A 14133-nucleotide genomic window follows, 5' to 3' on the forward strand; every position below is an offset into this window, starting at 1 on the left:
GGAAAGATCTGGACTGCAGGCTGGCCATTTCAGTACCCTGATCCTTCTTCTATGCAGCCATGATGTTGTAATTAATGCAGTATGTGGTCTGGCATTGTCATGTTGGAAAATGCAAATTCTTCCCTAAAAGAGACAATGACTGGATGGGAGCATATGTTGTTCTAAACTTGGATATACCTTTCAGCATTGATGGTGCCTTTCCAGATGTGTAAGCTGCCCATGCCACACACACTCATGCAACCCCATACCATCAGAGATGCAGGCTTCTGAACGGAGCGCTGATAATAACTTGGGTTGTCCTTGTCCTCTTTAGTCTGGATCACATGGTGTCCCAGTTTTCCAAAATGAACTTCAAATTTTGATTCGTCTGACCACAGAACAGTTTTCCACTTTGCCACAGTCCATTTTAAATGAGCCTTGGTCCAGAGAAAACGCCTGCACTTCTGGATCATGTTTAGATATGGCTTCTCTTTTGACCTATTGATTTTCAGCCGGCAACGGCGAATGGCACGGTGGATTGTGTTCACTGACAATGTTTTCTGGAAGTATTCCTGAGCCCATGTTGTGTTTTCTATTACAGTAGCATTCCTGTATGTGATGCAGTGCCATCTAAGGGCCAGAAGATCACGGGCATCCAGTATGGTTTTCTGGCCTTGAACCTTACGCACAGAGATTGTTCCAGATTCTCTGAATGTTTGGATGATATTATGCACTGTAGATGATGATAACATCAAACTCTTTGCAATTTTTCTCTGAGAAACTCCTTTCTGATATTGCACCACTATTTTTCGCTGCAGCATTGGGGGGATTGGTGATCCTCTGCCCATCTTGACTTCTGAGAGACACTGCCACTCCGAGAGGCTTTTTTTATACCCAATAATGTTGCCAATTGACCAGATAAGTTGCAAATTGGTCCTCCAGCTGTTCCTTATATGTACATTTAACTTTTCCGGCCTCTTATTGCTACCTTTCCCAACTTTTTTGGAATGTGTAGCTCTCATGAAATCCAAAATGAGCCAATATTTGGCATGACATTTCAAAATGTATCTATATTCTATTGTGAATAAAATATAAGTTTATGAGATTTGTAAATTATTCCATTCCTTTTTTAATCACAATTTGTACAGTGTCCCAACTTTTTTGGAATCGGGGTTGTATAAAATATAGTTATTCACACTTATATTAGAATATTTTTTGTTTGTTTTGTAAACAGGTGTATCTCAAAATGAATATGAATTGAATATCATGGCAAAGGTCTTTATTTTTTGTAATTTAATAAAAAAAAGCAAACTTTCTTAGATTTTAAATTCATTGCACACAAACTGAAATATTTCAAGAGTTTTTTTGTTTTAATTTTGATGGTTATGACTTACAGGAAATTGAATTATTCAGTATCTCAAAAAAATTTAATATTCCATTTTGAGCTTGATTAGTTTGATTAATTTTGAGTATAAATACAAGATAGAGAATAGAAACTAGCCCAAAGAAACTAGAGTTTAGTTTAGCTTATCCATGATATTCTTATTTTTTGAGATGCACCTTACTTGTCATATCAGATGTCAATAAAAGAAAAAAGCTAAGGTCAGCCTGCTAAAAAACATTGTCACCTTTCATAACAAGTGCCATTTCTAGCACAGTAGGAAGGAACAAAAATCAGGAACTACTTGAAAAAAATTATTTAGCTTAATTTAAGCAAACTTGGATTGCCTGAGCTAAACCCTCAGTCTCTCTTTAGACACACACAGAAAACTTGCGTAAATGTAGTCATATTATATATTTAGTCATATTGATGTAGTAAAATGAATTTCCTTTTTTTTTTTTTTGCAAAATTTCATAAAAATCATGAAATGCAAATGCGGCATGAATTTTCTCTAGACTAAAATACGACAAAACACAAAAAAGGACTTTGACTCTTCATATGAATATTAAAACGAATGAATAATAAATCAAAACATAATGCTGGTGGGGTGTAGAGTACACCGTCATACTGAATTCATTGGCTTGAATTCAGGCTTATTTCATTGTTATTTCTAGTCATACTTGGTAGATGCTGTATAAGACATGCTAAACAAGCTGGAAATGTAGTTGGCTCACCTCATGTTTTCAATCTGGAATGTGTTTGGAATATAATACTTGTTTATTCTCAAGTGAATTCCTTTATTTTATTATTTTTGGATTAATGTTTTTCTCCATTTTGAGCATGTTGCAGTAATGTAAAAATATGTTTTAAATTTAATTAAAAAATGTTTTTAAAAGTTATTTCTAAAACAATTAATTTTTATTTAACTACAAATGTTCTGATGATAGCCAGTTTGAGCATTTAGAATAAAATTCTTCCTAGCCTATATAACAGAAATAGCACTGAACATGTTTTGGTCCCACTGCCCAGACACAATCCACAACTGAGGGCATCATTCAAAGAAAGTGGAGAAGTGCTCTGTCAACATTAGCTTGGAGGTAATCAATCTGGCAGAGTGATCTGTGAAGCTCTATCCTTTCACTCAGTGCTGTGCTTGGGCTACTGATCGTTGTAAACAATGCTTTCAGTGTGTCCTCTGGTTTACGATATAATGATCTCTATCACTCTTCTCTCTCTTCCTCTGTTTGTCTTTGTTGAATTATGTGCTCCCCTCGACAGAATACACACACCCATCAAAGCATACGCACAAACACTTTTTTTATTCAGTTTTATTGCACATACATTTTTGAGCATTTGTCGTGTTTTATGTGAAATGTGGGTGTTAAAGAACACAGGTCCTGGGATTTTATAATTTGTGGAGAACATTTCAGGAGAGAGAGACCTGGACAAAGACAATAGGTAAGTGATTCTCACAGATTTTTGAGTTGGCAGTTCAAAGACTTCAATACTTATTTTACCCGCAGTATATGACCCATGACTTTTACAGTTGTTTGTGAATTTCTGATAAGCATTCTTCTATTTTTAATCATTTTAAATAATCTCGAAGCCCTCTAGGTGAGAGAACCACTGATTTAGGGGAGTCCCTCTCACATTTATGTGCGATTGTCAAACAAAAAACTTTGGCCACTGAGGTAAACATGTAAGAAATGTGGTAGATTGACACTGGGGTTGAGCACATAGTATTAAAGTGTTAGTTCACCCAGATGAACCCAGGGTTAGTGTTCCCAAGATGAATGAAGGTCTCACAGGTTTGGAACGACATGAGTGTGAGTAATTAATGACAGAATTGTCATTTTTGGGTGAACTATCCCTTTAAGGCTTATTTGATACTTTAGTGTAAGTTTGCTTGGTGCATCTGTGTGTACGTTTCAAAGAGTTCACATCTCCAGTCATAGAGAGTTAGACAGGACTGGTGTACAGAGAAGGGTTAGAGATAAAGAAAGAGTGATGGAATAGCCATTGGAGAACCAGCACATTTGATGTGCCTCTGGAGCCTTGACAGGTGAATTATGAGAATAATGTGACAGAGCAAGATCCTTTACAGCTGCCTCAAGAACAATGGTCTGATGAAAACAACAAATGGCAGTAAATGGAGGTATGACAGTGGCATGTGGAAGAAGAAAGGCAGTAAGGAATGAAGAAAATGAGTAAAAGACAAAACAGATGGCTGTGATGGATGAGAGATAGGTCTGTAATCAGAATTGTGTCATTGAGATTGTTTCAAGCGCATCACAGTGAACAGAGAACATATGAGACTGAGAGGGCACATTGACTGCTCCCCCGGCCTTGCAAACACACACACACAAAGCACAGCTATATTTGATTGGGTTGTCTTATAGATAATGGTGTGAGAGGTTTATGAAGTGATGGCACTTAAAGGCCACATGATTGAATTGGGGAAAGAAGCATCTATAACCTTAAATTTCAAAGTGGACATGTAAACATTATTAAATGGGAGATTATGTTGCTGTCCAGAATAGCTAGTGGTTCTCGCTGTTATCCACTTCTAACCCAGATATAAACTTTGAAAGCAATAGGAAAATAATATCTCTCGTCATGATCATCTGCTCTCAAGCACACCCCACAATAATGTTTTCCCCTTCAATTTGTCTCTGTTTTTCCTCTTTAAATCTTTCTCTTGTATGTAACACATCGAAAGTAATGCTAGTGGTATCTTGAGCGTAAAGGCAACGCCAAGGGGTCCTGACCATGAGTCAAATATGAGAGTTGAGAACGTGTTTGACATACAGTAAGAAACATCTGACATAGGGTGCATGTCACAAGCTGTTTATAAGGTTGATAGCTAGAGATGGTACATTGTATTTTCATACAGTTTTATTACTACACAGCATTACCAGAATGGAAGGCTGGTAATGGATAATCAAAAGAGATTAAGTGAAAGTCATGACATTTGCCAAGTATGGTAACCCATACTCAGAATTGGTGCTCTGCATTTAACCCATTCAAGTGCACACACACAGCAGTGAGAAGTGAACACACCGTGAACACACACCCGGAGCAGTGGGCAGCTATATCCAGCGCCCGGGGAGCAATTGGGGGTTCAGTGCCTTGCTCAAGGGCACTTCAGCCATGGGTATCGAGGGTGGAAGAGAGAGCTGTTCATTCACTCCCCTCCAACTACAACTCCTACCAGCACCGAGATTCAAACCGGCAAACTTCAGGCTAACTAGTCCTTTTTTTTAAGATTATATATTATCTGTTATATATACTGTATCTTGTCTCAAACTGTGAGAGCTTGATGACCTCCTCTGTGAAAGCTGATGTGTTGAGTGGGGGGAGGTTGGGTATGACAATCTAAAATACAATATGACGTATGCTGTAGACCCTGAGCAAAGCATTATTTAATCTACAAAGAGGTCAAATGCAATTGTTATCTTCAAGTTAGCTTATCCCAAATATTCATCTTAATGAGAAAACTAGAAATTGGTGTCATCATTTACTCCCCCTTATGTTGTTCCAAACCTTTGACTCTCCGCGGAACACAGATAAGATATTTTGAAGAAAGACTTTGTCCACCCTGCAACCAAATGACTTTAGTTATATGGACAAAAAAAATCACAATATCTTCTTTTGCATTAAACATAAGAAAGATAGATACTGAAGAAAGAAAGGCATACTGGTGTTAATTTGTTTACATGGTCATTAAAGTTTCCTGACCACACTGAGTTTTGCCAAAGGAAAGTCAAAATTAGAGCTCATAATATTCCTGTTAACAGGGTTTTTGGAACAAATCAAAATGATTTTGAACTGTGAGTTTGAGAGGCAGGACCGAATCTTCTTTTCTTAAATTTCTAACAAAAATCTAAACATTGGCATCCCAATGAATTGAAGATACAATGAGAGATTGTCAGTGGCAGAAAAAGTAAGGGAGGTGCCGGAGAATTTATTTTTAAAAGAAACAGACAGTTTGTGGAGGATTCTCTGTACCCTATAAAGATAATTTTCAGATATTTAAAGTATTATGATTCTAACAAACAAGTGCTCGTTTTCTTATTCTAGTGTGCATGTATGCTCATTATCAAAAGAAAAACTTGTGAAGGCTTTGACAGAGTGGTCATTCAGAACAATGAATCACTGAAAACAATAATGACATGAGCACTACTGTTGAGTGCTGCCATCAACAGGATGTTTATGAATAGAATTAGAAGGCACTCAAAATATAATATTCACTGCTTATTCTATATATGTTTTCATGCATATACACTATTGAATTGTTGAATTATTAGTTTGTCAGAGTTTTATAGATCAAGATCAAGAATGTATTTGCATGTTTTACTCTTGTATTTAAGCTTATTTTACTTGAGTCATGTGTCTTTCAGCATGAGGCCAACTGCTCGTCCACACACTTCCAACATGTTTGTTACATTGACATCTTCATCAGGAAACTGAGCACTTCGGCCAAATACAGGAAATACGTCATATAAGTTGTCAAGTAATCAAGTTCAAAGTGTGGTTATTTGGACAAGGCAAGTGTTTCGTTCCTGAATGAATCAAACGTTTGAACAGAGGTGGATAGAGTACCCAAAAACTGTACTCAAGTAAAAGTAAAAGTACTTCTAGAAATATTTACTCAAGTAAAAGTAAAAGTAAAAGTACTAGTCTTGAATAGTTACTTGAGTAAGAGTAAAAGAGTATCGGATAAAAAATCTACTCAAGTAGTTAGTTACTAGTTACTTTGGGTCATATATACTGAGCCTATTTTTATTTAGATATATAGATAAAATGTATGTAATGTATGTGTGCGTGTATAAATGTATATATTTCATCAGCCTTTACTCCAATTTATGTAATTTATTATAAAACCCTGTCTGTTTACTTAAGTAACAGATTTAGGTGTCATGCCATAACATATTTTTAATACGACTGACTTTATATTAAATGTGAATTTAACATTAAAAAGTTAATGTGATATAAATATTGCTACTAATCTTTCATTGTTCAGAAAGAGAGCAAATAACATTTACATTATTAAAGATCATTTTCACTGACAGTCTAGATTTCAATCACTCTCAGAAACTCCCATTAAAATCACTGAAACTGTTAACACTGTGAAATCAATATCTTAATTAAAGATTCGTACACACATCTGCACTTTGTTGTTTCTGACGAGAAAATTCGCCAGAAAGAGGTATTCAGTCAGTGAGCGAGTGAAGGAAGCACCGGCATTTTAGCGATGACTCATCGGAACACCTTTGATTGGCCAATGCTTTAATAAGCTCAAAAGAATCATTTGTGATTGGTTATAATGCGCAGTGCTGTAAAAACGCATCTATCTCTGGCTCAGCGCCAGCAAGCAATCACAGATCTGAATTTAGCAGCTGGACTTGCTGAACGTACTCGCACCGGTGTGACTGTATTAAAATTAATAAAATCTTAATCGGCTATTTTTTGTCTTTTGGAAGCTGCATTCAACTTGACTCCCCTCTGTTATAAGCCACACACTACAACAAACTAATGTCACAGTGGTATCGTGTACTGTTGATCGAATGTAGCCCAAGTTATTACCTGTTAAACAGTAGACAGCACACGCGGTGTTCATCTAATAAGGATCTCCATCGCTAGCAAATAATAGCCTTTGCAGATTTGCTTTCAATTCAGTGCAGTTCCAGCCACGTTTTCAACGCTGCTGATGTTAAACGTTACAACTCCGAGTGAACCACTTCAGACGCTCAGCGCGTGCGACAGGGAACTGAACGACTCATTCAAACTGATTCATGAACCAATTCACTCTTTTGCCAATTGGTTTGATCAAGCCTTTGAACAGAGTTGACTCAAAAGAATGAATCATTCGCGAATGGGCATCGCTCATTACCCAGAAAAAAGTAGACGGCGCTTTTGGAATAAACTGAAGCATTTATAACATATATGTTGCATTAAGATAAAGTAACGAGAGGAGCGTCGACCACAGTAACGAAGTAAAAGTACAGATTTTTCCCCAAAAATTTACTCAAGTAAGAGTATAAAGTACCCATCTTTAAATATACTCCGAAAAGTATTAGTTACCCCAAAAAATTACTCAAGTAAATGTAACGAAGTAAATGTAACTCGTTACTACCCACCTCTGCGTTTGAATGATTCGGTTTAATAGCAATGACTCACTTATTAACAGTGTCTTGCTGTTACCTACAGGTGGTTTTCATTTCACATTTAAAGTACCTTTTTATGTATACATTTTAAAATAATTTAAAATATCAGTATTCAATGTTTTAGGATTAAAATATCAAAACATTATTTATGAATTTGTAACTGCAGCTTAAAGGTCCCGTTTTCGCGCTTTTTTGAAGCTTTGATTGTGTTTACAGTGTGCAATATAACATGTGTTCATGTTTCGCGTGTAAAAAACACAGTATTTTTCACACAATTCACCTATCTGTATACCGCTGTTTCCACTGTCATAAAAACGGGCTGATGACTTCCTTGTTCTTTAAAGTCCCTCCTTCAGAAATACGTAATGAGTTCTGATTGGGCCAGCGGTTCCTGTGTTGTGATTCGACAGCTGAGCGCACGCTGCTCTCCTGGAAACACGATTGGGCTAGTTTTGGAGTAGTTTTGAGAAGCAAGTGGGCAGAATTTGTTTTGAAAACCTGGCAATCCTGATCTGAATGCACGTGAAGGAGATGTACTTCTAATCACAGGAGTGCCTTTACTGACAAGATGCGCATGAAAACCGCATTCGATTTTTTTGCACATCCCTAACATCTAGTTAACCCTCTGGGCTTCTTCGTAAATGGGTCACACTTAGCTTCCTCCCGCCCGAAAACGGGCGAAGCCTTAAAATTGTACTTTACTTTTTCCCAGGATAACCAATCAAATATATTTTTGTTCTATAATGTTTTCTGATTATTATTTAGAATTTTTAGATTTTTTTATGATACTTTGCATTAATTATATAATTTTTATGAGCTATTTTTTCCATTAGAATTAATATATCATTTTTTATTTTATATTTATTTTTTAACAAAGCTAAACAGCGTTGCCTGGGAAGCCCAAACAAAGATGATTGGACTCTGAGATGAAAATAACCGTGTTTCGACGACATGGCGAAAACACAAACACAACTCTTCCTCTTCTCTGTCGGAGCTTAACAAGACCACGCCCCCTTTTTTGTGTATTCCTGTGGGCGGAGGTTAGTCAAAAAACTGTTTTAGTGACGTCATTACTGCAGGAACTAGAGAGATGTAGTCCAAACAGGTCGTTCGTTGTAGGCGAATTCTGTTAAATAAAATATCTTGCTTGGCATTGAACTTTGAGCTTTAGAATTTTACAGATATTATTTATACTCTAACAACAACGTTACACACTAACTAAAGTTTAAAACATGGGATCACGAAGAACGGGACTTTTAAAGCATGTCTTGCATTAAACAGTGTGTAGGGGAGAGCAAGATCGAGAGTAACGTGGGACAAAAGTAACAAAGCAATTTTCTCAGAGCCTCTTACTGCATTTGCATTCCAAGGTATGACAGCATGTTCAGTAGGGGTGTAACGATTCACTCGTTTTCTCGATGCATCGATTACAAACCCTGTCGATTCATATGCATCGATCTTGAAACATGATTTTTGAATCATGAATCGCCGATCTTGGACAGTAATCGATTCAAAATGCAAAGAATCGAATGAATCGCGATTTCTATAGCGATTCAATGCTTTCAAATGTATACACATTAAATTACTACACGCACAAATTAATGGAGACCTTGAAGAGTGTTCGTGAATCGTGCCTCTTATCTGTCCTTCACGCGCTCCACTGTTAACCACAGCATTAACAACAACCTTGAAATAAGAGCGCAAGATTTATCTGATAATATGCATGAAAGTAGCGTTTGTTTCATTAGCAAACAGACATCTGGCGCGTTTTCTCTCAGGATCATTCGCTGATGGAGAGGAAAAGTTTCACACTGAAAGAGAAGTGATCTCACTCTCATAGACGTGCCAGGCTATATCTGCAGGTAAACTGAATAAAAGCAGAATGAACTGATGAAACTAAAAAAAACCCACAAACAATTTATGAATGTTGCAGTGCTAATTGACATTTATTACAGTACAGAAACTATAAAGTATATTTTCTACCTTATTCTGTGCAGAAAATTTAAATAATTGCTAATTAAATGTAGCCTAGTATATAAAACAATCATAAAATTGCCATTAGGAAAAAAAGATTGATTACAAATGATTGATTATTGTCCAGCAGTGTATTTTATTTATTACAGCTAATTAAAAGTAATTAAAAAAGAAGATAATTCCTTGTAAAAAAAATAAATAAATAAATAATAATAATAATAATAATAATAATAATAATAATTATTATTATTATTATTATTATATAGGCTACATACATAAAATGATTGTATTTGACATTTCTGTCACTTCTGAAATTATGGCTACGCCCCTGGTGTGACAAAATGTTAGCTTATACATAATACTCTTTAAGCTCTTTTTTAAAAACTTGGCTTATATACATTTTTACCTATGCCATGTCGCATCATTAAACTAGCATTTAACAATGGACAAAGGGTTTTTCTATGGTTCTCTAACCATAAATGCTACTGTAATTGCTACTGCCCCCTGACTAAGCATTTAAAGAATTTAGTATAAACATTTAAATAATCCCATGAATTTACTTAAAGAATGCAGAATCGAATCGTTATAATTGAATCGAATCTAATTTAATTGTGAATCGAATCGAATTGAATCGTTCTAAATTTGCAAAAATCGTTCTTGAATCGAATCGAAAACCTATGAATGGTAATCGAATCGAATCGCTGCCTTGCCAAAGATTCACAGCCCTAATGTTCAGCATGCAACCCTTGACAGAGCTGAGAAATATCACGATTTTTGCTTTTTACTTTTGACCCAGCTGTGTGTTACTTTCGTCCCAACCGATGGGGTCGAAAGTAACAATGTGCAACTTATGTTCAAATTAAATTATGCTGTATTCTTTCTACGTTTCTACAAAATACCACCTGGTATTGATAGACCACACTTCTGAGTTACTGGCCACAGCAGAAATATATCTCTGTCTACAACATTATCTTTTTAAAATTATGTTTTTCTGAAAAATGGTACTTTCGCCCCTGCTTTCCCCTAAATGCCACTTCAGATACAGCTTCTGTGTTTCCTCTACATTGCATGAACTTTGTGGATAATGATATTATTTATTAAATTTTGGGGTAACAGCCCAAATATTATTTTATTATTGTGATTGACTTTATTGATTAAATTTAAGAATTTTGCACATTTTTTATTAAACCTGCAATAATAACTAAAACAGCAACATAACAGATTTTCTTACGACTTTCAGTAGCCTTGAAGAAAGAAGAAAAAAAATATTTCTGTAAAGGCAAGGCAAACCACTGAGTGAAATACCTTGACAAGATCAAAGTTGTTAAAGTTAACCAAACCTTTCCGCGGTGTGTTTTATATATGACTGATACTGGTAAGCAGCATGAATTTATACCATCAGTAATTACATATATAACATAATATCCTTCTTTATTCTGTAAGTAAATGATGTTTGGAGTGTCCCTTTAAGCACATAGAATAATGCTATTATTTTGCTTGTATAAAAAAGCCATCTCATTACCCTTAATATATGACAAATCTTCTTAATTTCAATCCAACAACACAGAACTTTGATAACTTGATATACTTACAACCTATGGAAAACTACTGTGCAGCTCTTCTCTCTTTTCACACAAAGGAAATTCTCTGGCTCCACACTCCACCTAGATGAATTAAAAATTAGATTTACTGATTTATTTACAGGAATGTTAACATAATGTAATGAATTGAGTGAATTAGTTTATTGAGTTTGCAGATTACTCTATCGAGGTATTAGTTCATGCTTTTTTGCTAGTGTCTGGGTACTGCTAAAAAGCTAAATTTTGCACTCAAATTCTAACCCAAAACATAAACTTGAGGTTGCCATCAACAATGGTCATGAGAAACAATGTAAAATAATACATCTCTGAACAATCACATTTAATTTTAAAAGTGAATCCTGCCCTGTGTCTCTGTGTGCATATACTATCCACCCTATCTGCCCTAAATAATATTGAAATTACTAATATCACATGGAATTTAGGATGGATAGTATGCACATTGGGGCGCAGACCTGTTGTACTGTAACTTATAGTCATACATATCTGGCAATTCTTAACCATGAATTATTAGATTATTGTCCTTGTCTTAGCTATAGCTAAAATAAGGTTATTACATTCACCAGCATGTGTGTAAATTCACTTGTGATGACACTGTATATTTTGTTGTTTTGTTTTTGTGCTCACTATATACACACTCCATGTAGGTGGTTTCACACCACGTGCTGAGTACTGTTAAGATATTTGAGCTGACAAAACACAATGATTTTTGTGTTTTTATAATTCCCAAAAGACATGAAGAGAAGATAAAGCTCTTAGCATCATGATGCAATCATGATATGTTGGAACAAGAAAAGTCTACTGCTACTGTACTAATGCTACTGTAATCACAGCGACACTGCTATATAAACACAGAATTTTATTAAATCAACAGTATATTTCTTGTATATTACCTGCTGTAAATTCACGGCAATTAGTTGCAGGAGTTTCCTGTAAAAATACAATACATTTTTAACAGTGGACCTTTAACATCTGAAGAACCTTTCTGTTTCATAAAAGGTTATTTGTGGCTAAAGAAGGTTCTTCAGATTATAAAAAGGCAAAAAAGAGATGGTTCTTTAAAGTATCTTTGACTGAATGGTTATTTGTGGAACCAAAAATGGTTCTTCTATGGCATCGCTGTAGAGAACCTTTTAAGCAGCTTTATTTTTAAGAGTCTAAGTCTTGTTTGATAGACATAGATGATGAACATGCATTATGTAATTACAGATGTTTATTTATTTATTTATTTATTATTTTTACTGTATTTTCTCTAAAGCAAACAAAAATTTTGGCAGTCAATATCCATTATGCTGCATTTCAAACAGCTTAGAGTATAGGGCTACACATGTGTGAACAAGGAAAAAAAGCTGTGTATTTGCGAGGATGCACCTTCCGGGAGGGGGGAGGAATGTCACACCCCTGGACTCTTTATGTGTGTTTTTGCCCCTGTGACCCAGTTTATGTCTCCCGTGTATGGTTTGATTAGTTCCCAGGTGTGCTTTTCCCTCCACATGTGTTCCGTGTCCTTGTAAATTTAGTTATTCCATGCACTAAGTGTTTTCTGTGGAGTCAAGTAGTCTGTAAATATGGTTAAAAGATGAATATGGGACAAAACTATATTATTGGGTGTTTCAACTGTTTTACCAGCTAAGAAGATCAGCACTTTTAGAGTTCATCCCACTAACTGTATTGAAACAATTGCCTCTCAGGTCTTTCTAAGTGATCAGTTATATCCTGTTGCATTAATTGTTCAGATTTTAAAAACAGGGAATGTGTGGTATCAGTTATATCCATTGCTTTTGCATTCTTAGTCTTGCAATCAATGACGATACCCACAAACCAGAATGAGGATGAGGGGGCTGACTTTGAAAGAAAAGCAAGCAATTTGGATGCCAAAAGAAAAGAGAAAGTCAATTAGAGTTTGAGTTTGGAGACCACCAGCGACATCAGCAACCAACAATGACCTGATCAGTTGAGAAAAACAACAGAAATTGATGACAGGCAAATCATAAAAGCGGTGAAAATGAATCCTAAAATACGTGTCTGTATAATCACCAACAAGCTCCAGAAAGCTGGGGTAATGCTCTGACAATCTACTGTCCACAGGAGACTTTGACACAGAATTACAGAAGCTACACAGCAAGATGCAAACCTCTCATCAGCACCAAATATAGAAAGGCAAGATTAGAGTTTGCAAAACTGGAACAGAGTTTTATGGACAGATGAGACAAAGATGAACCATTATCTAAATGATGGGAAAGCAGATGATCCCAAGCATAAAGCCTAATCTGTAAAACATGGTGGAGATAGTGTCATGGCATGGGTTTGAATGGCTGTCTCTGGAACAGGCCCTCTCAATTTTAATGATGAATTAATGTATAATGACATTAGCAGGATTAATTTGGAAGGGTATAAAACCATCTTGGCTACCAATATTCAAGAAAATGCCACCTTCACTCTCTGTCTCAACTGTGTTTTTGTAAATTATTTTTAGAATTGCTGTGGTTCTGTTGCATCTTGCTGTTAGCAATAATGAGCTGGAGTGCTGTCAGTGCTGGTCAGAGGTATTATTTGTTTTTGTTTGTTTTTTGATGATGATGATGATGATGATGATAGACCACTGTAAATTGACTGAATAATAATTGTGCTCTCTAATGACATTTACAAATAAATAAATACATATATAAGAAGAACCAGTTATAAATTATAAAATTTAAGCTGATAATATATAATTAAAAAGTTTGATCTGCAAACATATGGTTGGAGCTCTAATTTAGATATGGATTTGGGGATGTGGATTTTCCTTTCTTATCATAACAGTATAATAATAATAAAAATAAATAAATAAATAAAAATGGTCGAGGATGCCATATGTTCAAAAGAGAAAATTCACTTTTCTTTTCACTGACTGCTGTCTCCAGATCTGGAAGTAGATGAATAAAAGTAAATAAATTATACAGCATATGTTTTTGAAAATAAAAAATACTAAACAATAAAATTATTGTCACTATAGCATGTTACTTTAAATGGTCATCAAAAGTTATAGCCTCAC

This window comes from Carassius carassius, chromosome 5, assembly GCF_963082965.1.
Source record: "Carassius carassius chromosome 5, fCarCar2.1, whole genome shotgun sequence".
Classification (NCBI taxonomy): Eukaryota; Metazoa; Chordata; class Actinopteri; order Cypriniformes; family Cyprinidae; genus Carassius; species Carassius carassius.